General features: G+C 39.1%; 1 protein-coding gene across 5 annotated transcripts in view; it reads right to left on the bottom strand.

Moving 5' to 3' along the window:
* Positions 1 to 24,965, bottom strand: part of CNTNAP2 (contactin associated protein 2) — a 1,147,495-nt gene that overhangs the window by 788,751 nt on the left and 333,779 nt on the right. Inside the window, exon 1 of one of the 5 annotated variants that reach the window (XM_065052116.1) lies at positions 3,249 to 3,315. The exons of the other annotated variants lie outside the window; for them this stretch is intronic. The gene's annotated coding sequence lies outside the window, so the exon portion shown is untranslated. Of the gene's footprint in view, positions 1 to 3,248; positions 3,316 to 24,965 lie in introns of those variants that run through there. 5 annotated transcript variants of the gene reach the window in all.

Below are 24,965 nucleotides of genomic sequence, written 5' to 3'. Positions count from 1 at the left end.
CCTTCTGGTGTGTCAGACACTCCTCCCAGCTTGGTGTCATCAGCAAACTTGCTGACAGTGCACTCTATTCGCTCATCCAAGTCGTTGATTAATATGTTGAATAGTACTGGTCCCAGTACCGACCCTTGAGGGACTCCACTAGATACAGGCCTCCAACTAGACTCTGCCCCATTGACCACAATTCTCTGGCTTCTTTCCTTTAGCCAGTTCACAGTTCACCTCACTACCTGATCATCCCGACCACACTTCCTCAGTTTAGCTGTGAGGATGCTGTGGGAGATGGTGTCAAATGCTTTATTGAAATAAAGATAGAACACATCCACTGCTTTACCATCATCTATCCACCTGGTTATGTCCTCATAAAAGGCTATGAGGTTGGTTAAGCATGACTTCCCCTTGGTGAAGCCATGTTGACTGCCCCTAATGACCTTCTTATCCTTGATTTGCCTTGAGAGGGCACCAAGGATAATTTGTTTCACCACCTTTCCAGGGATGGAGGTGAGGCTGACCGGTCCATAGTTACCTGGGTCCCCGAAGACTAGAGTGACATTTGCTTACCTCCAGTCCTCAGACACCTCTCCCATTTCCCACAACTTAGCAAAGATGATGGAGAGTGGCCTAAAAATGGTTTCAGCCAGCTCCTTCAGCACCCGCAGGTGCATCCCATGAGGACCCATGGATTTACCGATGTCCAGATTGCTTAATTGCTCCCTAACCCAGTCCTCACCAACCGAGGCAAACTCCTCTATTGTCCTGACTTCTTCTGGGGCCTCAGGGGTACGGGGCTCCTCAGGACAGCATCCAGCAGTGTAGACAGAGACAAAGAAGGCATGCAGTAACTCTGCCTTCTCTGTATCTTCTATCACCAGGGCACCCACCTCATTCATCAGTGGGCCAACATTGCCTTTAGTGTTATTTTTATCATGTAATTGAAGAAGCTCTTTATGTTGTCCTTGACCACTCTCACAAGGTTTAATTCTAAGGAGGCTTTAGCTTTCCTAGTTGCCTCCCTACATGCTCTGACAACAGCCTTATATTCTTCCCAAGTGGCCAGCCCCTCCTTCCATGATTGATAAACTCTCCTCTTCCACTTGAGTTTGCACAACAGTTCCTTGTTTAACCAAACATGTCTCCTGGCTTCCTTCCTTGACTTCCTACATGTTGGGATGCTCTGATGTTGAGCTTGGAAGAAACAGTCCTTGAATGCTAACCAACTCTCTTGGGCCCCTTTACCTTCAAGTACCCTGTCCCATGGGATTTTCCCTAGCAATTGCTTGAAAAGGCCAAAGTTTGCCCTGCTGAAGTCCAGGGTTGCCATTCTGCTTGCTATTCTGTTCCGGCCACATGAGATCCTGAACTCTACCATCTCATGGTCGCTGCAACCAAGGCAGCCCTCAACCTTTACCACTTCAACCAGATCCTCCTTGTTAGTGAGAATGAGACCCGGGAGTGCACCTCTTCTAGTTGGCTCATCCACCATTTGCATTAGGAAGTCATCATCAATGTACTGGAGGAACCTCCTGGACTGTGGCTGGCTGGCTGAGTAGTCCTTCCAGCAAACATCAGGGTAGTTAAAATCCCCCACGATAACCAGGGCCTGTAATTGTGAGGCTGCTCTCAGCTGCCTGTTGAAGGCCTCATCAACTTCCTCACCCTGATCTGGTGGCCTGTAATAGACACACACAACAGTATCACCCATGCCAGCCTGCCCCTTAATTCTCACCCACAGACTCTCAACTTGCTCCTCATCTGCCCCTGGACAGTACTCAATACATTGTAGTTGCTCTCTCACGTAAAGAGCAACTCCACCACCTCACCTGGCTGGCCTGTCTTTCCTGAGAAGGACATAGACATCCATGACCACATTCCAGTCATGTGAGCTGTCCCACCATGTCTCTGTAATTGCCACCAGATCATAATCTCCTGACAAAACACAGGCTTGTATCTCCTCCTGCTTATTCCGCATGCTGCATGCATTGGTGTACAGGCATTTCAGAGAGCGAGCTGAGCACACCAATTTCCCCCTAGGGGTACATGAGGCCTCCCGGTCTTCATCAGTTCTAGAGTGCTGCCCCAATGGTGCAAGCCCAGCTACAACCCCATTCCCCTTCGAATCTAATTTAAAGCTTTCCAAATGAATTCTGCTAATTCCTGTCCCGGCATCCTTTTGCCCCTGTGAAATAAACCTTTCCCATGTATTACTGTCCAGACTGGTGTCTCATAAAATCAGCCATTATCCACGAATCCAAAGCCCTGCCTGGAGCACCAGTCTCAAAGCCAAGCGTTTATGGACTGGATCCTTCTATTCTGTCACACGTCATCACCAGAAAATGAAAGGGGGGAAAAGAAAATCACTTGAGCCCCAGACTCTTTCACCAACTGTCCTAAGGCCCTGAAGTCTTTCTTCATTCCCCTCAGACTATGGGATGCAGCTTCCTCCCCACCTGTCTGGAAGATCAGCAGTGGGTCGTAGTCTGTCGAGTGCACCAGGCTGGGGAGTGCCCTGGCAATATCCCTGATCCAGGCTCCAGGTAGACTGCACACTTCCCTATGATGAGGGTCAACTCTGCATATTGGACCCTCTGTTCCTCTCAGAAGGGAATTACCCTTCTTTCTTCCTTATTGGAGGCAGACTTGAGATATTGTGTCAACTGCCTCTTCCTTTGTGACCTCATAGTCGGACCTTCCACCACATCCTCACCTACCCCTCCTTCAAGATCCAGGGCCTCAAACCCATTACGGAGGGGCACCTGGGGAAGCAAGGCAGGTAGGGAGGTGGGTTGCCTGTGATGCTGAACTGGGACTTGCTTCGAATTCTCCTCATGTTTTTGGTCCCCAACCTCTACCTGACAGAGACAGGGCAGGGGCTGTCTCAGGTCTCCCCACTCTGCCAAACAGGGCCGGTGATCCATCACTTTTTGGGGGGATATCTCCCTGGTGCCATTCTGGCTGGCATGCCAGGGAGTTATTCCACCAGTCAGTCTCCTTCTCGCACTCCCTGATGATCCTCAGTCTCTCAACCTCCTCCTTCAGACACAGACACAGACACAGATCGGGTCAGGGCCTCCATCTGGGTCACCACAGTCCTTTTGAGGCAAGCTCTCTGTCTGGAGGAGACCATGGTAAGCTGCAGTCTGGGAGACTGCCAACAGGTGAGAAGGTCTATGGAGCAAGGAGGGACAGAACCTCTGCACCTGCTGCACGAGCTCCCACAGCCGCTGCTGCAGCACAGTGTGGGTGGTACTCACAGCTTCACACGCTGGTCTCACCTCCCAGCGCCTGGTGGCCAGCGAAGTGTCCCTGCCCTCCCTGAGGCTCTTTCAGGGCTGGGGGCGGGGCTGTGATTGTTGTTACCCTGGCAACGCCACGTCATGTCAGCCGCTCCCGCAAGGGCTGCGGGGTCGCAAAATCGAAACCAAAAAAATCCCCTGTACCTTGGGATCTGCCTAAGAGGATCCGCCTGCGCTGGCTCCAATCAGATGACTTCGGGGACTGACTGTTAGTTCCAGGTTTCAACTGTTTTTAAGCCTCCTGCTGTCACTGTGGTAATGCCCACACCACATCAGCTGCTCTACATGCTACATCTACACATCTTTTAAACACCTCCAGGGACAGTGACTCAACCGCTTCCCAGCGCAGGCTGTTCCAATGCCTGACAACCCTTTCCGTGAATAAATTTTTCCAAATATCCAATCTAAACCTCCCTTGGAGAACTCGAGGCCATTTCCTCTTGTCCTATCACTTGCTATTTGGGAGAAGAGACCAACATCCTCCATGCTACAACCTCCCTTCAGCTAGTTGAAGAGAGCCATAAGGCCTCCCCTCAGCCTCCTCCTCTCAAGGCTAAACAGCCCCAGTTCCCTCAGCTGCTCCTCATCAGACTTGTGCTCCAGACCCCTCACCAGCTTTGTTGCCTTTCTCTGAACCCTTTCCAGCACTTCAATATCGTTCTTGTAGTGAGGGGCCCATAACTGAATGCAGTATTTGAGATATAGCCTCACCAGTGCTGAGTACAGTGGCACAATCATTTCTCTAGTCCTGCTTGCCACACTTATCTTGATACAAGCCAAGATGCTGTTGGCCTTTTTGACCACCTTGGCACAATGCTGGGTCATGTTCACCTGCCTCTCAATCAACAGCCTCAGATCCTTTTTCACAAAGCAACTTTCCAGTCACTGTTTACCATGCCTGTAGCATTGCATGGGGTTGTTGTGACCCAAGTGCAGGACCTGGTACTTCGTCTTATTGAACCTCATACAAATGGCCTCAGCTCAGTGATCCATCCAGTCCAGATCCCTCTGTATGGCATTCCTAGCCTCAAGCAGATCAAGACTCCCACCCAACTTGGTGTCACCTCTAGTCTTATTGAGGGTGCACTCAATCCCCTCATCCAAATAATTGATAAAAAGATTAAACAGAACTGGCTCCAATGCTGAGCCATGGGGAACACCACTCATGACCGGCTGTCAACTGGATTTGACTCCATTCACCACAGCTCCCTGGGCCTGGACATCCAGACGGTTTTTTACTCAGCAAAGTGTAAGCCATAAGCTGACAGCTTCTCCAGAAGAATGCTGTAGGAAACAGTGTCAGAGGCTTTACTGAAGTCTAAGTTCATAACATCCACAGTCTTTCCCTCATCCACTAAGTGGGTCACTTTGTCATGGAAGGAGATCAGGTTGGTCAAGCAGGACCTGCCTTTCATAAACCTATGCTGACTGGGCCTGATTGCTTGGTTGTCCTGCATGTGCCACATGATGGTACTCAGGATGGTCTACTCCATAATGTTCCCCAGCCCCAAGGTCTGACTGACCTCGCCTGTAGTGCCCTGGATCCTTCTTCCAGTCCTTCTTGTAGATGGGTGTCACATTTGCTAACCTCCAGTAAACTGGGACCTCCCCAGTTAGCCAGTGCTGTTGATAAATAATTGAAAGTCACTTGGTGAGCACCTCTGCCAGCCCCCTCAGAACCCCTGGTGGATCCCATCCCTGTCTAAGTAGCGTAACAGGTCACTCACCATTTCCCCTTGTATTATTGGGAGTTTCATTCTGCTCCCCATCCCTGTATTCTAGTTCACGGAGCTGGGTACCCTGAGAACAAATGGTAATGCCTAAGCATGGGCCATCACTCTCCTTAGGGATACTACATATGAACAGAAAAGCCTGCCCTGATATATCTGGAATGTTTTTGGTGACATGAAAATGCACTGCTAAATAAATGCTTTATCATTATAGCTTCATAAGAAATAGGTAAGATATAAACTTTCTGTTCTGCAATTCAAGTGCTGGTAGCCTGACATTTTGAAAAGAAAATAGATTAGAGTACGTGAATAAATGCCTGTAAATTATCACATATTACAGATTCACTGAAACAAAAAAGCAAAATATATATTTTTTAAATATAATCTCTATAATGCATTTGAGCACTTAACTTCTACTTTACTCATTATAAAGAAGATTAATTTGGTATTAGTATCTAAGATGGAATAAAACCAAACTCAGAACTTTTGCCTTTCTAAGGAATAAAATGATTAAAACAAATCTCCCACTGTTGTATGAAGTCATGTAAATTAGAATGAAGGCAACTGGCTTTTGATATTTCAAATACTTAGATAGCTATTGTGCTGCCCTTTGTTCTAGTTTTTCCTCATTTTTTTCAACAGATGGTTGAAACATGTAGGTTTAATTACTTATTTGTATGTCAAGTACAACCTACCAAAGATAGAAAACCCATAACCTACACCAGTCGACTTGACTAATCTTTTTAAACACACACACTGCAACACAGGCTCTAATGTAAGTGGAAAGACCCTCAATTTATGTATCTAGAAAGCATTAGACTGCTCCTGATAGGCAGTATATTTAATGCTGTGCCACACCAGATAATTTTGGTACAAGTAACAAACTGTGATTTGGTCGGACTGGATCACACATGAAGACTGAATTAATCCTACCCTTAACAGAAGAACGTTAAGGGGGAAAAAAAGAATTGTGAGTGAATCGAGTAATTTGTAATGCAGGTCTCCTAAAATTTCCAGTCTCATGTAATGAAAAATAGAATTACTTTCACAGCAATAGAAACTGAAGCACAGAAATACAGAGCAACATTAGGTCATGAATCAGTATTTTGACATTTAAGAAAATAAATAAGTTTCTTTCACAAATCTATGAGAGTTTGTTAAGGGAGAAAACAAAATTGATACCAGCATAAAAGCACAGGCAAGTGTAAAGGGCAATTGCTTTGCACTGAATTAAAGGACAATTCCAATTATTTTAAAGTTTACTACCACACTATTTAAAGATGGAATATTGACAAGGGAAGATAAATGTTTCTACGCATTATTGTTCATATTACAGAACAGAAGGATCGATTCCCCTCCATTCTCTACTTTGACTGTGGCCACAGGCACATTTAGTGAGAAGCTGGATGGCACGGGCCTCATGGTCCCATCACACCACTCCAGGAGCACACCGGGGTCACACAGGACCTCTTTCTGGCAGGAGAGGTATGGCATGGAGTGAGGGTCTATGTTTTAAGATCTTAGGTGCCAGGCTGCTAGTATTTCAGTCAGAGTAGTGCAAGGTTAGAGCTTAAGAACAGAAGTTAGCAGCAGATTGAAGGACTCACTACAAATTTTGCTCTGAATGTCATAATCACAGAAAGACAGAGCTATTTGACATTTTTTTCTAAAATATTTCATTATAGTGTATTTTTCATAGTCCATAAAAATAGGTTTTCAACTTAAAGACTGCTAGTGAACTGTTCTGGCTGCCACTTCATTATTGGTGCTACTTAGCTAGAGATTTGAAGTCATTTGTCATTAGCTCTGTTGTCTAGGTAAAAATGGAATGGGAGACTTAAAAGCTGAAGAACACGTATTCAGAAATAGTTTAAAAATTCATAACAAAATATCTTTACAGCATTTTTCCTATGCTTATCTTACACAATATTTACTGTTAATGAAAAAGAGAAATACATATATTTTCAGTAATAGAGAGAGTTAATGTTTTAAGGCTGAACATTTACCTTTGTTCAGTTTCCTGTTTTTTTGTTTGTTTGAATGGTTGATTTTGTTTTTTGTTTGTATGTTTGTTTTTCAAACCAAATTGTAAGGTTTAGATGATTTTCCCCCACCTACAGTTTCATATGGTGGAGTGGGAAGAAAAACCTGCATCTTTATGCAAGAATATTAGAAATAATAAGATTTAGCTACAAAAACGTTTGCTACTTATGTAATTTGATTACTTAATGAATATAATGGGAGGCTATTGGTCATGGTATTCTAAAAGAAACTTTTGAAGCAAAAGAGCTATCCTAATTCATAACTAAAAACCTTTAAAAGGGGATAAAAGGTGAGCAAAACCTTAATTTCTGTAACAACAAGCAACTTACATGCTAGACACTGTATTCAGAAACACGAAGACAGATGAAAAAACACCTCTCCAAGTAGCAGAAGCTCATCAGAACTTCTTTTACTGATCCCAGTAGCTGTTGAGAAAATCTGCCACTCTTACTTTGACACCTATTGTATTGTTGCTGCTATTCATGAAGCTACACCAAAGGAAATATGGAAAAACATGTTTGGAAAGGGTATTAGCTTCTAAATCATCATCTCCCTGTAAGGCCTGCCTTGTGTCTCAGCTTCATTAATCCATCCTCTTTACTTCGAAAGAATAAAACAAACAAACACACACACAAAAACTCCAGCAACAAAAAACAAACAAACAAACAAACAAACAAAAAACAAAACAGAGTATCACACTGTATTTGCCACTGTGGTCACAATTTTTTTACATACCGTCGTGAATGTACTTCATTTACTACAAATGTATTTTTAAAGTATTGAATCTGGACCACTGCTTTATTAGTTTGGTTGGAATTGCCAAGACAGTGTGGGGGAGGATGTCGGAGGAGAAAAAACAAGCGAGGTTAATATAATCTTCTTTCACTGTTATTTAGAACTGTGTTCACTCTCTATGCCTGTTTTGGGATACCAACTCTTAGGCTAAAGAATAAAACCAAAACCACTTCACTTTCTCATTATTTAAAAAACAAACACTCCAACCTGCCTTCTCATTTAGGATTCCAAATATAGGAAATACACCATAAAAGTGTATGAATTATAGGGAAGGATTATACCTCAAATGAAAAGACAGTAAAAAAGATATTAAATTTCATCAATAAATCATGACTCTAGATCCAACAGAACAAAAGTTAAAAGACTGCGTATATAAACTAACATTTCTAGCCCTGTATGGAAGTTCCACAAAATATATTGCACTATTTAAACTTTCTTCATAATATAAAATGCTGTTATGCCACAGATTTAAGAGGAAAAAAAAAAAAAAGAATACTTGGGAACCTTTGGTTCTTTCAGCAGTTTTAGTTATTTCCTGCAGAATCCAATTTTTTACTTACTAAAACCAGAATCATATAATACCTTCCTGTTACTGAGATATAATAGCTTTCCCCATATAAGTCAATGTACTGTGCCCTGTTAATCAATTACAGAGCACACTCTCCTGCCAGCATCGTAGCAGCAAAGAAATAAACTCTCCTCAGTACCATTTATCTCACTGATGTATTAACATCCAAGTCAGCTTAGGTCTATTTAAATGTTAACTTCCTGAAGCAAAACCACACTTCTATTCCATTCTGTTAGGACAGGAAGAACTGATAACTTTGTCATAGGTATGATGACATTTGCTACTCTGTCTTTCCTATTCAGACGGCAATTACAGTGTATGTCCATCAGAAAAAAGCTTCCTTGAGATTCAAGTAATTACATCGATGGAAAAAAGGTCATCTAATGTCATTAAACACAAATGCAAAACCTCTGCAACCAACAATTCAAATTCCTCAAGACCTGAAGACTAGGGAATGGAAGGACTGCTACACACTTGCTCTGTTGTGAAACCAGATACCAGGTGAGACAGCTCTTTAGTCCTACCAAGTGCAGCTTCTCATGTGTTCTGGTGTTGGCCCTCAACAAAACCAGGAAAGGATACCCATCCTTTGCTGTTTTATACTCTATTCATAGTTTACAATTTTATAGTTTATTTATATAGTTGTCCTGGTTTTCTTAAAAACAAGACCAGTTCTCTTTTAGTGAATTTTCCTTTCAGCTAAGTTCTTCTAAGTAACTGCACTTTTCTGAACTTGGCTGCATGTTTTTCAGACACTGATCGCTCTGGAGCTGATAATGGTAGCAATCGTATGCAGAAGAGGCCCAGGTTTAGACTTATTGCTATGACAGCCAAGGTTACTGATACATTTTGCACATTCCATAAGTGAGAGGGGCATATTTGCAAGGAGGGGCGGACAGAACAGGTGACTAAAATTGATCAACTAAGTATTCCATTCCATACATGTCATACACCCTATAAAAGTGGGAGATCAGGGGGGTTGTGCTCTTTTTGACAATGACCAGCATCTGAAGAGGACCCTGACTGTTGTGCCTGTGATTCAAGGCCTGGTTCCAGACTCTGCATCCCTGAATCCAGTTTCAGTTTGCTGTGGAGTCCAGCCCAGGACTTCTGGGTACCTCCATGCAGCTGCTGGAACAATGCCAGCTTTGCTGCGGGCAATGCTGCGCTACTCTGGGTAGATTGGTTTTGTATATTTTGTATTATTTTATCTATTTATTAGTAGCATTAGTAAAACATTTCCAACTTTTCCAACTTGCAACCAACTCTCTCTCCCTTTTCCTCCTATTACCTTTCCTAGTGGGGAGGGCAGGGGGTTAACAGAGAGCATCTGCCATGGTTTATTGGCGCCCTGCAGTAAATGGTGTCAATAGTCTACCCATCATGCATCTACTTTGCCTGCAATTGCTTTAGTTCCCACTTATGTAGTCCATGAACTATTCGGGGAACAGGGACCAGACTATTTGAAGGGACGAGGCCTCAATTATAACACAAAGCAGACCATACACACACAAGCTCTTGATTTATCAATCCTCGAAGTTGTTAAAGCTTAATCCTCATTATACCAGAGTCTTCAATGATTTTTGGCGGGCAAAGCAGAGTAAAAAACTCGATGCTTCACTTCACAGAAGTCTGTTCAAATGCTTAGCATCCTGATCAATAATCAAGTCACCTGTAAAGTTGGTGACATATCTTATCAAAGCAGTCTGTTTGAGTAGATGAAAAACACAACCTGCAGTTCATCTGTATCTTCTTGACATTTATATCTAGCAGTAGGTTAGAACGCATACAAACAACTATACACTTGGAAATGTTAAAGAAACATAAGCAGTATACATTTAGAATCACAGGTGGTTTTTATTAATAATTGGAAGCTGCATTGGAGGATCTCTCAGAACCTCTTGCAAAGATTCTGCAGCAAAGTAAAAAGAGAGCTTAGATGTGTACAGTACTTCCAAAAAATAAAAACAGCACTCATCAGAAATAAGTGACAGTGACTTACTAAGAGTGATTTTGAAGAACACAGACTTTTCCATCATTATGGTCCAGTGTGCACTGAGAAACAGACCTTTAAAAAATACCAAACCAAAAATCCTCTAACTTACCCCTCCTTCTTCAAAATCTTCAGTCAAGATTTCCTATCAAATTATAATCCATTATCATAATTTTTCTGTAGGATACTAGCTGTAAGACAAACATGCTGCCAATAACAACTTTACTAGAAAAAACACCGTATGCGTACACCAGAAATTAAGAACTCAAAGGTTGATCTACTTAGAAGCTAAAAGGTCAATATTGTCTTCCAAGTCCAAAGTAGCCAGAATTAATTGCTAGCAGAACATGAAACAGATGAGTCAATCTGAAGTAGCATTTAAAAAAATCATGTCAGCCAAGAAATACGTAAAGCCATGTTTTTTTGACCAAAAAAAAAAAAAAAGTCTTAATCATTTCTCTTTTCCACAGCATTTTTACTGTACAAACAGAACATTTACAATACAAACCCCAAAATCTTAAACCAATGTGTTCAGCTCATTAATTATATAAGAATCCCTGTCAAGTGCAAGGAAAAAAAGTTTAAAGTGACTTTTAATCCTCACTTGTAATGCAAAATATGCCTTTTTAAAAGAAGAATTCTAATGTAAATGTTGGGGAGCAAGGGAGTGAATCATATCATCTGGGTTTAATTTGTACTGTGTGCTAAATACTAGTTATCCTAAACAGATTTTTCTCCCCAAATTTGAATATGTAGAGGGATTTTTCTGTAGCATGCCAAGGAGAAAGAACAAGCCACCAAGCACTTGTGGAAAGTAATCATGAGATTGCAAGGGCAGTCTGGAATGCGAATAAATACATATGAGAATTGGCATATCTCCAATGACAACCAATAGGAATATTAATGCAGCTTTTTTGGATTGCAGCGCATTAGTACACAGAGATGGCCTCCATTTTCAGATTGCACAGGCAGGTTTTATAATCTGAAATGAATACTAGAATTCACCATGTTTAATTCACAAGTCTGTGTCCCCTCAAAGAGTATGAATAAAGAAGCATAAGTTGCAAGAACATTTTATGCACTGTTTCAAATTAACTTTTGAATTTATACTGAGAAGTGGGAGATGCTACAAAGCAGCTCACGGCCAGTTCGCTGCAGGCAACGCTGCGCTACTCTGGGTAGATTGGCTTTGTATATTTTGTATTATTTTATCTATTTATTAGTAGCATTAGTAAAACATTTCTAACTTTTCCAACTTGCAACCAACTCTCTCTCCCTTTTCCTCCTATTACCTTTCCTAGTGGGGAGGGCGGGGGGTTAACAGAGAGCATCTGCCATGGTTTATTGGCACCCTGCAGTAAACAGTGTCAATAGTCTACTTTCCCTGCAATTGCTTTAACAAAATCAAACCTAGAAGCAGTTGTTATTGAAGACAGTTTAACTCCAATGACAAGAAAAGCAACTTTAGCCGTGTGCCACAAGCTTGTTGCTCAGTATGATAAACCTCTGGCCAAATGCCATGTGGGAGAGGAACATTTCTGGAGAAGCCCTCTCCTTAGTTATCAGAAGAGTCACTAATTAAAACAATAAATACTGATGATAATGGCTCGCAAATGTCAGGCAGGGTACACGTCATGCTCCGAGTTCTTAAGTCAGCAGGAAACAAGTCAAGAGCTTATCAAGGAGGGCCTTCTCTTCTGGGAAAAGGATATACTTGCCTGTCAGGTATTCACCAGATGTACCAGCCTTTAGTACATCTGTAGTGGTTTAATAACTTTTTACCTTATGCATGTTCTGTTGTGTTCTTCTTGTCTGGGGAAGATAACTTTTAAAAATCCACCATATACTGTTTGTTTGTTTGTTTGCTTGTTTCTTATAAGATACAAAGCTAACTTTACTCCCCAGCAAGTTTCTTGGACCACTTTACCAACAAACCAGATGACTGGTAGAGCAGAAGCTTCACTTTTGACTCTTCTGTCCCACCTACTGTCCTAAGTGAGACTCCTTTTGCACCATGCTTACATTAGAAGCATAACGAAAGCAAATCCATTTTTAAAATTCCTTTAGCCACAATAGAGCTGTCCACATAGCGCCATAGCGCCTGTGCGAACAGTGTAGTGCTCTGCACACACACGTTCCTTTCCCAGTTACTATTCCCAGTTGCATACCAGAAAGTCAATGCAAGTTTTACATAAGTCTCAATTGGCTTCTTGTTTGCTATTTCTGCTGGCCTCCATTGCTTTCATGTGTTATTTCTCACTGTGCTTTTCTGAGCATAGTGCTCTTTCCATACTGCAGAAGTCTGCAGCTTCCCCACATGACTGACATTTCACAGGACAGTCTTGACAGACTGTCTGGGAGCCAAGTTCACATTCAGCTTTGTGAGCCAGACTCCAAGTGTAACTCAAGCTTTTCTGTAACTATCTCTGGAGCTCAGCTGTAAACTAAAAAGATTAGAGCAGCTCGTATTGATCACCTGTGATGTTTCATATGCCACTCCAAGTTGCATATCATCAACAGAGGTAACACATTGTTGCTCGAAAGGGTGGCTACTGCTGAAAAGGTAGAAAACCATAGCAGCTATTTTTCCCCCTCCAAGGTGAAGCCATAAACTACATGAATTTAGTGGTCTCCACACAACCCTTACTGTTCAAGGTTACTTGTTCTGAGGTTTATTTCAAGCCTTTCTATAGATGTCTGTAAGGAAAGGAAAGGAAAGGAACAAGGAAAGGAATAAGTCTCAGGTAACATTTATTTATGACAGTTAATTTGCTCGCAGCAGAGCACAGTCACGCTTGTTTCTTCGTTTTGGTTCAAGAATCTGTCTTTGGGCAACGCTGGATGCACCACAAGGGCCACATTTCTGAAAATGCATTTAGATGCCTAAAGGCAGATGGTACGTTATGATATTTTCTTAAGTACCTTTTTAAATGAACTTTGTTTCTGACTCCTGTTGACCAGTTTTCAGAGTAACCAAAGACTTATTAAAACAAGAAAGTTTTCTTATTTATTACTAAATATATATAAGTACTCCTGGGAAACACTGGAAACTGTAATATCATAACAATAGCACATAAGTGCAATGTATTCTATGATTAGTATCAGACATTTCTGGCTGTGCTGCCTTCCACCAAATGGCATACATGTTCCACGGCACTCTTCATACTTGTCATTAACTACTAAAAATGAGAAAAGGTTTAAAGTAAATGTCAATAATTACTGTGATCTATAATTTAACCAGAGACATTAGGATTTATTTTTTACTAAGTCATTCAGTTTGGAATCATTGCAAGTATAAAGGTGTACAAAGGAGCTTTTTGTAATTCAGATTTATCAAAATTTCAACATTTCACAAAGGAAAAATAGAAAACTGCACCCAAAATTTGTGCACCTCAATCTTTTAATGAAAATGTTAATATATGAAATTCTGAATTTATTAAAAAAATAATTTGTTTAGTATTCTGTATTTGAAAAGAACAGGTGTCCTTAAAACTAAACCTATATCTTATGCTATTATTTAGTAGCTTTCCTTTTTTAATTACTTAAAAAATAAATACATTCTTTTTATTGTCTCTACAGCAAGGTTTTTGCAGTGGTTTGTGGTGCTTGGTTTGTTTTATTTTTTTTCTCTCTCAGCTGGGAAAGAGTGGACAGAGGAAGTTTTTACATGATTTTAAAACAAAAGCACATCTGGATTACTTTTGGTTTAGTTTGTAATCTGCAGAGCATTCCACAGCCCACTGAAAATCTGGCAAACGTTCATGCCATTGTACTGCTGTGTCTTTTATGAACACATTTCTAAACTGCTTTGCACCGTATGCAACTGAAAAAACTGTGCAAGAAACCTGCCATCTTATTTGCTCAGTTACTTTAAAACAAACAAACAAACAAAAACCCCAAGTAAACTCAGGTCAGCTGTATCTGGAATAGTCAAAAGTCAGTCAGTCTGGTTATACACATGGGATTTCATTAAATCGTCCTTAGAACATAAGGATAACACTACCAACACTATGCAAAGTAAAATTCATAAATGTTTTCAAATTTTTGCATCTCCAGTCCTCATGTGCCTCTTCTTTTAACCTACTGATATACTTCTTCACCTTTTCACTGCTGAAATGCCCAAATATTCCAGAGGATGTTACAGCGAACAAAGCTCCTTAAGTATCTTTGCAGGTAGGTATGATTTTTTACAAACCAATAGCTATCTAAATTAAATATGTAAAAGCCTGGAGTCATGACATATAAAAAGTTTTAGAGTAGGGGGCAGAAGAACACACAAGGCTGGAGAACACTGAAAACCTTCTCGATTTATATTGTCGTATCTAATTTAGCTTAAAATACACTATCCAGTTACCTAGCCTGTGTTCTTCTTCAGTCGACCTTACATCAACAAATATCTTTTATTTGTTTGGTGTGTGTTTTTTTTTGTTTGGTTGGGTTTTTTTGTTTGGTAGTGGTTTTTTGTTTTGTTTTTGCATTTTTACAGGTTGGTTTGATTTGTTTGTTTTTCAGGACCCAGGGATAAGACAATAGCACCTGATAACTAGTTTCCTGAATTACATTTTTTCTTACCAGTCATCTTAATTTTTCATCATTGCTTTAGTGGGTTTCCATCTCTAAAATTAAGCTTTTATCTTTAATGAGAACAAAGCATGTAATTTTTTTCTTCACAATACAAGCTTATTTTAAAGGTCCCTTTACTTTTAACAGTTTTGTATCAACATAAATCTTCTGAATTCAGAGCTGCTATTCCAAGTTTAACCTAATTTAAACAAGATCAAAACAGTCAGTAAGGGACTTTAAAATTGCTGGGCACTGGAATATATAAGCATGCCCAGATAAAGCCAAATATTAACTTTCAAAACAATATAGCACAGGTACAGAATAAAGATATTTTAAATTATCACTATGGATATCACACCATTTCACAAAATGAAGTTAACCTCATAAGAAATAATAAAATGTTTTTATCTACCCACTTACAGGTTGGTTAAGATGCTCAACAGAAGTCTCAAAGTTAACACAGAGCAAAATCTACAGATTCCTGTCTGAATGCCTTTTATACTAGGAAACTACCCTTTTCATACAATCACTGGGGAAGAAACTGCTCCTACCAGACAGACAAAATATTTAATGCCATGAAGCATGTAAAGCACATTCCACATTTTGTTAGGTGAGAAAAAAATTGAAGTTAATGAACTATGCAAAACACAATAGAGATTGTTTCTCAATTTGTACAGTAGAAAGTAAACATCACTTAAGCTTAAACTCAGGAGGTTTTGTGTGGGTTTTTCTGTGTTTGTGTTTTGTTTGTTTGTTTGTTTTGTTTTGTTTTGTTTTGTTTTCCCAAACACATTCTTAACTCTATGTTTGTTCATAGTTGTTTATTTTCACTCCCCTTTGGAGAAAACAGTTATGTCATATTTATAGCAGAAGCTATTTGTCTTCTGTTTATCAGTTGCTTACTGTTAGGAGTGATGATAGAAGGAAAAACCAAAAGGTGCATGATCTATGAATTAAACTGTATTATAGTGACAGATTATTTTTTTCCTGACATGAAAAGACAAATAAAGTCTAACCTTGGTTTCCTTCTACTTGAAGCCTATTTTTCCCCATCCAACTAAGCATGAAAGTCATCCTTTCACGATTCCTCTCACTGAAGCACAGGATTAGCTTCAATTGCATTTTGCAAGCTCTTTTGTTAAAGGGCACTCTTTCCCATATTTCCAAAGAAATGTCTAGTGACTGCAAGAAATTCAATTGCCATGATCCATTGATTCACCGAAAGTATCACCCAAATGTTCCTGAAAAGATCCTTTAACAAGTTAAAGAACAAATACTTTTGATCTTTCCCCTCACTGTTGCATTAATCCAGGGTATATATGGCATACATTTAAGATTATGTTGGTTTTGATTCGATTTCCCAAAACCAGAAGATAAGCTACCAGCTCTATTTTTGTCCTTTTAGGGCCAAAATTTTATGCGAACTTTGATGAACAGAACAGAGGATGGGAAAGGAAAAAAAAAAGAACAACAACAACAACAAATTGAGGAACATTGGATAGTAAGAAAATGTGAACATAGTTTAGACTTCTGAACTTCTCTCTGTATTGAGCAAGCTGTGTTACACCCAACCTGTGAGATCCAGTATTCTCGGGGTCTTGTTAGACATACTATGAAGTGCCTATTGTGTATCACGGCTGTGAATTTTGGCACTAGAGGCCCAAATCTCTGCCCTGGTTTTGTTTAAAACAAGACCAGTTTTCTTTTAGTGATTTTTCCTTTCAGCTCAGTTCTTCTAAGTAAATGCACTTTTTTGAATTTGGCTGCATGTTTTTCAGACACTGTTCGCCCTGGAGCTGATGATAGTAGCAATGGTGTGCAGAAGAGGCCCAGGTTTAGACTAATTGCTACGGCAGCCAAGTTTACTGATAAATTTTACACATCCCGTAAGTGAGAGTGGCATATTTGCAAGGAGGGTCAGATGAACAGGTGACTAAAATTGACCAACTAAGAATTCCATCCCACACACGTCATACACCCTGTAAAAGTGGGAGGTCACGAAGGTCTCGCTCTCTTCAACCATGGCTGGCATCTAAAGAGGACCCTGCCTGTCATGCCTGAGATTCAAGGCCTAGTTCCAGACCCTGCAACCCTGAATCCAGTTCCAGTTTGCTGCAGAGTCCAGCCCAGGACTTCTTGGTACCTGCCCTGCAGCCACTGGAGTAACGCCAGCTTCGCCAGGGGCAATGCTGCGCTACCCCAGGAAATTCAAGATTGGTTTTGTATATTTTGTATTATTTTCTATATTTATTGGTACCACTAGTAAAGCATTTAAAACTTTTCTAAGTTGTCTCTCCCCTTTTTCCTCCTATTGCCTTTCCTTACCGGGGAGGGCAGCAGGTTAACAGCATCTGCCATGGTTTATTGGCACCCTGCAGTAAACAGTGACCATCTCTTACACTAATATCTTGATGATATGTGAATTGGAGCAGGCTAAGAAATGCATTGATATGCCAGTACAAAATATGCAAGCTGATTCCAGCAGAAGCAAGTCAGTTTAGGGCAGCAGCTTCATAGGAAACACATTCTGTGGATACGTTTTACCTTATTCCCCAAGGTCTGAAAGTGTCTAGCATTCAATAATTAAAGATAGAATCTTTATTTATTTCCCTAGAGACTAAAGGAAATCCCACACCTCTATAAGAACAGATCAAGATTTGCATAAATTTGTATATCTGAAGCCAAACAGAACATTTTTCTTTATGATAGACTTGCAAGTTGGAAAGATGAGAATATTTGATTCAGAGTTGTAAGTTATTTCTAGGACTCCTGTTGCTGACCCAGGGCTGTGCAACCAGCACCACAAGCAAAATCCTTGGCTGTCTACTTGGATTCTCAGTTTTCTAGAAGGAGTAAGTCTTTGGACTAACATCAATCTTTAAACTGATTTAATCTTACCAGAAGAAAATAAACACTTTTAATTATCCATATCAATGATAGGTCAACATTTTTCTAACCAAGGCTAGCTGAAACAAGAAGTACCAGTCGCAAGAGTCATCTGTAGTTTTCAGATGCCAACCAGTTCTTAATTCCATAAAACATGGTGTGCCCAAACTCTAGCTATTAGTTCAACATTCACAGGAGACAAAAATCGTAGCAGGAGAAATAAATAAATAAATAAATAAATAAATAAATAAATAAATAAATAAATAAATAAATGGGGATTTTTTTTTTCCATTATTTGAGGAGATACAGATTTGGAATGCTGCAGATTTTCTCATATTCTTTTTAAAACGGTATGAAATTCCAAAGCAAGGAAAGCCAATGCTAGCCTTTATTAATCCTTAGGAGGAATCCAAGAAGCAATATCAAACAACTGCACAGACAGACACTGAATTCAAACAATTTCAAGTGTGGTTAAGTGCCATGCTTTGTACACTTGCTCAGGAAAACAAATATCCAGATTTTATAACATCTCAGATTTCCATCAGAATGAGGAAGTGTATTTATTTATTCTTAATTATTTCCTGTCTGTCCAACTGGTAAATGACATGTGGGATTCAGCTGGAGGTAGAATTTTGCAAAGCAAGTCACTATGTGTTCTTTTTTTATTTGGTACTTGTTCTTAAATTTTTAAGGAAGAAAAAGTATTTAGAGGTCTAACATGCATGAATGATTTTTATTATTTGGCTTGAAGGGGACATAAGGGAGAAAAAGATGACAAGCAGTCATTGTATAGTTCTGTTTGGGTTTTGTTTTGTGTTAATAGGGAGATGTTCAATCAAAAAGACATTAACAATGTCCACCGATGTGAATACCTGATCAGTCATGATGTTGGGGAAAAAAAAAAAAAGAAAATCAAGATAAACAAGACAGAAGGCCCCAATAGTTTGTTTCATAGAGTGTTCCACACTCGGTTTAGATTTTCTGGTTTTATTTCCTCTCTTGAAGCATCACGACTGTGAGAAAAGGCTTCTCTCATAGGCCTCTCTGTCCTAAGAACATCACAGTAGATGCACCAGAGAAGAGGTCCCTAAAATACACAAAGTACATTGTGACTAAACAAATTTTGCTTCTTCCTCCCAGAGCAAAAACCTGTTTGTATTCACTTGCACAAAACAGACTGTACCTTCATTTCCAAAGACCTATTTAACAGAAAAATAATTTCTGACCAGACTGCAAGATGCAAGCCAAAGTACATGAACTGCCTGCATTGATCATTGTCGCTGATTCAGATCTTAATGGTTCTGTCAAAATAGTAGAGACCGAAGAGAAAGGATGGAAGAAGGATGCTGCACTACTCCTACATCAGGTCTGCACATTGCCCCAGGCAAAACTCACCTGCTTTTGGAAGGAGCTAAGCATCCTCAAACAAATCAGTTTTGTCATCCACAGTAAAAGTGGCAATGGCTTTCTCATGCTTGCCTGGTGCATTATTACAGTGACAAGAAGAAAATTTCTGTTAGAAACAGCAGAACAAAACGCCAAGTAGAAAACTCAGTTCTGAACTTAATGGGGATTAAAATCAATTTTAAAAGGGCTTGATCAAGTTAGTGTCCTGTTGTTCCCCTGTATTTTGCTGTGACAGATAGTTATAAAAACTCCAGGTAAGTTCACATGCTCCCAAATACTTTTTTGTTTGTTTGTTTGTTTTAAAATAAAAGCAAATGTCATTACAATGGTGAAAGGGCCATTTCCTTTTCTATATTTCCTCTTTGTCTTGTTGGAAACACTTGATTTAGAAACACTCATTAAAGAATATAGTAATGGAATTCATTGTCTTAAAAGCTGGCTGGGAGGATGCTATATATATGGCTTTGTAAGACAGATTTTTACATAGGATATGTCACTGCTCTCACTGCTTTAAATTACCCGAACTGCCTTATTTTAATGTGCTATGGAAATTCAAGCCAATGTGTTTTACAACAGTCTTAGCTGTCCAGCTTATCCTGCTGCTTGTGTAGCATTTTTTTGAATATAAATAGTTGTTTTTTTCTAATTATCAAATGCAAATGGTGTTGACAATAGCATTGGCTGTTATTGCATCTTCATTATCATGCACAGGTACTACTGAGACATTTCTAAGGGCAAGTGTACTTGGTAATTATGCTTGGTAAAACTGTATAATTACTACATGTTTAACATATCAACCAAGGAAAACAGCACAGTTAAATTAGCGTATCCGAAAAATGAAGGTGTCTTATAAATATAGCCCGTTCCCTCCAATTTTAATCAGATAACTGAATATTAAGTTACAAACATTACAGTTTACTGTCTTTGTCTGGATCATAAATTCCCAGTATGTTCAAAGTGAAGGATGCCTGTTGTAAACGCATCTGAAAGTCTGTATACATACACATGCACAGCAATGCAAGCACCATCCATAGGACTTTCCAGTCGTACCCAACTGTAGTTGCCCAGGTCTTGGCAGAGGGGCCCGCTGGCTCTGTGGCCAAGAAAATGCTGGCAAAACGCAGCCCCCATTCCCCGGCCCCCTGCCCCACTCAGAGAGGAAGTAGAGGAATCAGGAGTGAAAGAGTGAAGTTGAGCCTTGGAAAAAAGGAGTTGAGGATGTTTGGGATTTGTTTTGCACTATCCAACTCTATTTTAATTGGCAATAAATTACATTAATTTTCCCCAAGTCAAATCTCTTTTGCACATGAGGTAATCAGCAAGTCATCTCCCTGTCTTTCTCCTGACCCATGAGATGCTCCATCTTCTTTTCTCCCCTGTCCCATTGAGGGGGGAGTGAGGGAACGGCTGGGTGGCATGTCTGGCAGCTGCCCAGGGTCAACTCACTACATTGCTTTGCAATCAAATATCAGAGAGCTGACTTTGTATTGCTCATCAGAGACACCACACAAGTTTGTGCCGATAATGTTGACATGTTGACTAAATGCAGTGTAAAAGCATGAAGTTTTTTTTTTTTTTTTTTTTTTTTTTACAAATCTATTCAAGGCCATCTAAAGAAGAGCAGGTTCATATGTAAAATGGATTCTATGTAGTGAGCTTTCTACTTCAAGTTTCAATGCCCTGTCTTCAGTACAATATTCACACTCAGAACAAAGCTGTGAAGATCTAGCTTTTGTCTGTCCTTGACACAGTCTCTTGGGGTCCCACTAGAATGAAACCTGGTATTCAGATAGCATTCCTCCTCCATAAAAGAAATTAAAAGATACCAAAGAAACCTAATTATGCTGTCCTTTCACCAGGCAAGGAACACTGACAAGGCTTGAGCTTAGCTCAGTCCCCCTCTATCGAGCACAGAGGAGTTGATGGAATAGCTGGTTGTCAGGAGAGGAAAGACAAATCAGGGAAGCAGGAAAAATCTTTTACTTGCCTACTCTAGAGAGCAATTCTTCAAGTTTGAGCTTGGGTTATGTATCCAGGACTCAGCACCATTTGACAAAACCAATGGCTGAATTAGGATTCACTATTCATTTCTATAGCAAGCTACTTGTAATGTGAACTTTTAATAGTATGACAACAATCCTGAATACACACATTATTCTACATTTCAAGCAAGCGTTTTAAATTGCTCTTCCTGGGGTATATGCATCAGCAGCAACAACATACTTTCATCAAAGCAAGATGATTTATCTTCACATCTGCATATTCAATAGTGTGCTGAGAACTTTAAACACGCTGCGTTGTCAATCACTATAACCACAGCGGCAATGCTGCTTTGCAATAAGACAGTCTCATATTTAGTCCTCTAGCAGAAATTAAAAGTTTTCAAACCTCAAATAGGATACAAAATGCACTGAAGACAGTGTGCCCTGTCTTTTTACAGATGAGTAGGTTCCTTCACTACTTATCCAGAATTGCTCTGGATAAAGATCACTAAAAGCTTCACGCAAAAAGTAAAAATATTCAGTCCTTTCATCCAGCTATGAAGAACATCCAGTCCGAACAAGAAAAATCTGCAATAATATCATTTCTAAGATCATATGGCATCTAAAATGACACTTTTCAGGCTTGGTTTTTCTATCCCACTTCTGAATCCATAAATTATTTATGAAGATAAGTCAAATCAAATAAGGATAATTAAGATCTTTAGTTCCCAGAAAGATAAAGTCAAAAGGTTTCAAAAACACATAGAAGTAGTCAGTATAAATGAAATTCAAGTAAAAATACAATGGGGGGGGGGGAGTTAAACTGATTTATGTTATGAATCTCTGATTTTCCTCAATAAATTCTCCTTAAATTTAACAAATTGAATTTGTATTTCTTAATAGCTTGCTGAATGGGAAAAAAAAATCCTCAAAAATACCTCCAAATACTTCTCACTTATGTTCATTTTATTCTCAGGATTAATTTCATTAAGCCAGCCTTAATTTAACTTACAAAATTAACTTTTGTGTTCAATGCAGTTTGCCAGGATAGCAGGCTGAATGTGTGAAGAGTTAATTTTCTCTTAGAAATGAACGAAGTAAGATGACAAAATGAATGACTAAGTGATTTCAGTCAACCAAAAAGTTCCATTTTGCTTCTTTATAGGGAATGATAGAATATCACTTTACTCAACTCCATTATCCTACTGAGAAGATATTCTATGTTTGATCTTAGCCAAAAGGCCAGAGAAGATATTTTAAAGACTTACTGCTTCTGCTTAATTGGGAGATTTCATAATTACTGAAACTACATGTATTTGATTAATAAGCCTTTTCCAGCATCCATGCATCTTTTTTTTCAGTTTGGTTGACAATGTACACTGGAAGCATATACATAGGTAGGTGCTTTCATAGAATCATAGAATGTCCTGAGTTGGAAGGGATCCACAAAGATCATTGAGTCCAACTCCTGTCCCTGAATATGACAACCCCACAGTTCACACCATGTGTCTGAGGGCCTTGTCCAGTCTCTTCTTGAACACTGTCAGGCTTGGGGCTGTGACACCTCCCTGGGGAGCCAGTTCCAGTGCTCCAACACCCTCTGCGTGAAGAACCTCTTCCTAATGTCCAACCTAAATCTTCCCTTTTCATCCTCTATATGTGTACAAGTAAAACATAATTGAGATGAAAAATAAGGAGGATCAGAAATAGCACAGCATAATTCTGATTTTCATTACTATTAATATAAGCAAAAGTTTGCAATTTCTCCATTTCTGTTCTTACTCAGAAAATCAAGTTTCCAATAAACATTTAAGTAAAACTTTAAGTGAATTTTGTGGCCTATCTTATGGGCATCTTAGGATGGCTTGCAATCAAATAGGAAAAGAAAATCAATACAGCAAATATACAAAGGAACACTTATGTTGTGTTATGATAAATGTGATATCCACACATAATATCTACTTAAGAAAAAGACTGCAGTTATTCCTAACTTGGTTTTTATCTGTTGCTCAAAGAACATCAAATTGTGGCATGTCTTATGCCAAAATTCCAAAGATTAAATTAATTTTTTAGACCCACTGTGTGAAGCTTGATGCTCAGAAATAATAAATTAAGACCCATTAATTAATTCTCTTGCTTAGAGATCTCACATGTAATGTTCAGAAAAACAGATATTTTTAAAAAAATCAGGGAAATAGCACAAGAAAAACCTTTGGGACTGATATAACTTTTTACAGGAAAGAAGTTAGAGAAAAATGCTTGTTAAATAATTAAAGAAAATAATTGGTACCTTATTTCAAATAAAAGAACATTATATGTTAATATCTGAATAGCTCATATGAAGATATTTTGTATTATTTACACAGTGGAAGAAGGTATAATGCCCAACTATTCCATTATCCTCAGCTCTAATCTAAGCTCATTAAGAGAGTTCTTTGCTGCAAATGTCAAACCATTTTTAAAACTCTGTGAGTGTAGGCAAGTTTTACTGCCCCAGCTGCTAATTCCCTATTAGAGGTATTTTAACAAAAAAGGCCTCTTGTTTTCAAATAAAAATACTGATTTAAAATATATTGATATGTTGCATTTTACGTTATTAATTCATATGCACTGAATTACCTTTTGTATCATGGTAGCACAAGATTTTGCCATGTGATATCCGTTTTGCTATTTTTAATATGATGTGGAAAGAGTTGTCAATCTGTCAGTCTGTTACCCTGTGAGCCAGCTCTTTCTGTGACAAGTTTCTTGAATTCTTGTTATTTCTCAGTTAATAGCTGGTAATCAACATGACTATTTTTTTTTTTTTTTTAAATGCAATAATGGTAAAATACAGGTGGTCAAATACTTTAAATAATAAACATACTGTACTTTGGTATAGGCAGCAAGAAGGCCCTGAAAAATCAAGCTGAGGTACCACTTATGAACACTGATGTATTTGGATGAAAATGAATTTAGCATTAATTTAATGTTTAGGAAAAAAAAAAAAAAAAGCATTTCATTTAGGAATTCCAAGCTACAATAAAAAAATATGAGACAGCCTAAGTTTTTATGCCTTCATTTCATCAAGAGAAAATGCTTAGTCTCAACAGGTGCCTCACAAAACATACCACCTGCTTAGTGAATGTATAAGGAAAATACTTGGAGATATCTGCCTGTTGTAGAAAAGCCAGGTTGATTGCTGTCAGCTTTCAGACTAAATTTATGAATGGATATGCTGCATGTTTGGAAAAGGGCCCTCTCCACATCCATACTGAAAGACAGACATGAAGAGCACCAGATTCTGACTGAGATACCAAAGCGTCATAATTGATTTCAGAGGAAGACAGCAGTTCATCTAAAGAAGACTAAAGAGAGCCTACTTGAGACTAGTGTCAATATTACAGTTTTCAGTCATGATTACATAGCAAAAGTGGAAGTTTTGCCCTTGACAGCACACATGCATATGGGTAAAAGCTCCCTCTAGTGACTCTGCTTGTTGAAAGCAGGGAAAGACAAAACCTGTTTTTATGGAAATGTTAACAGAGCTCAGCTTTCAAAGATGCTAGGTAAGCATTCAGTATTTAGTAGCAACTAATTTACACGATCAAAGAATCTGTAATTTTTTATAATCTTAAGATCATTTCTAATTTAGAAAAAATGTATATAATTTTTCTATGTTCTATTGTACCACATGATTGTAATATTACTGAATGCATTTGTAAGCAT

Source organism: Columba livia, chromosome 2 (assembly GCF_036013475.1).
Source record: "Columba livia isolate bColLiv1 breed racing homer chromosome 2, bColLiv1.pat.W.v2, whole genome shotgun sequence".
Taxonomy (NCBI): Eukaryota; Metazoa; Chordata; class Aves; order Columbiformes; family Columbidae; genus Columba; species Columba livia.
This window is presented reverse-complemented; position numbering and strand designations above follow the sequence as displayed.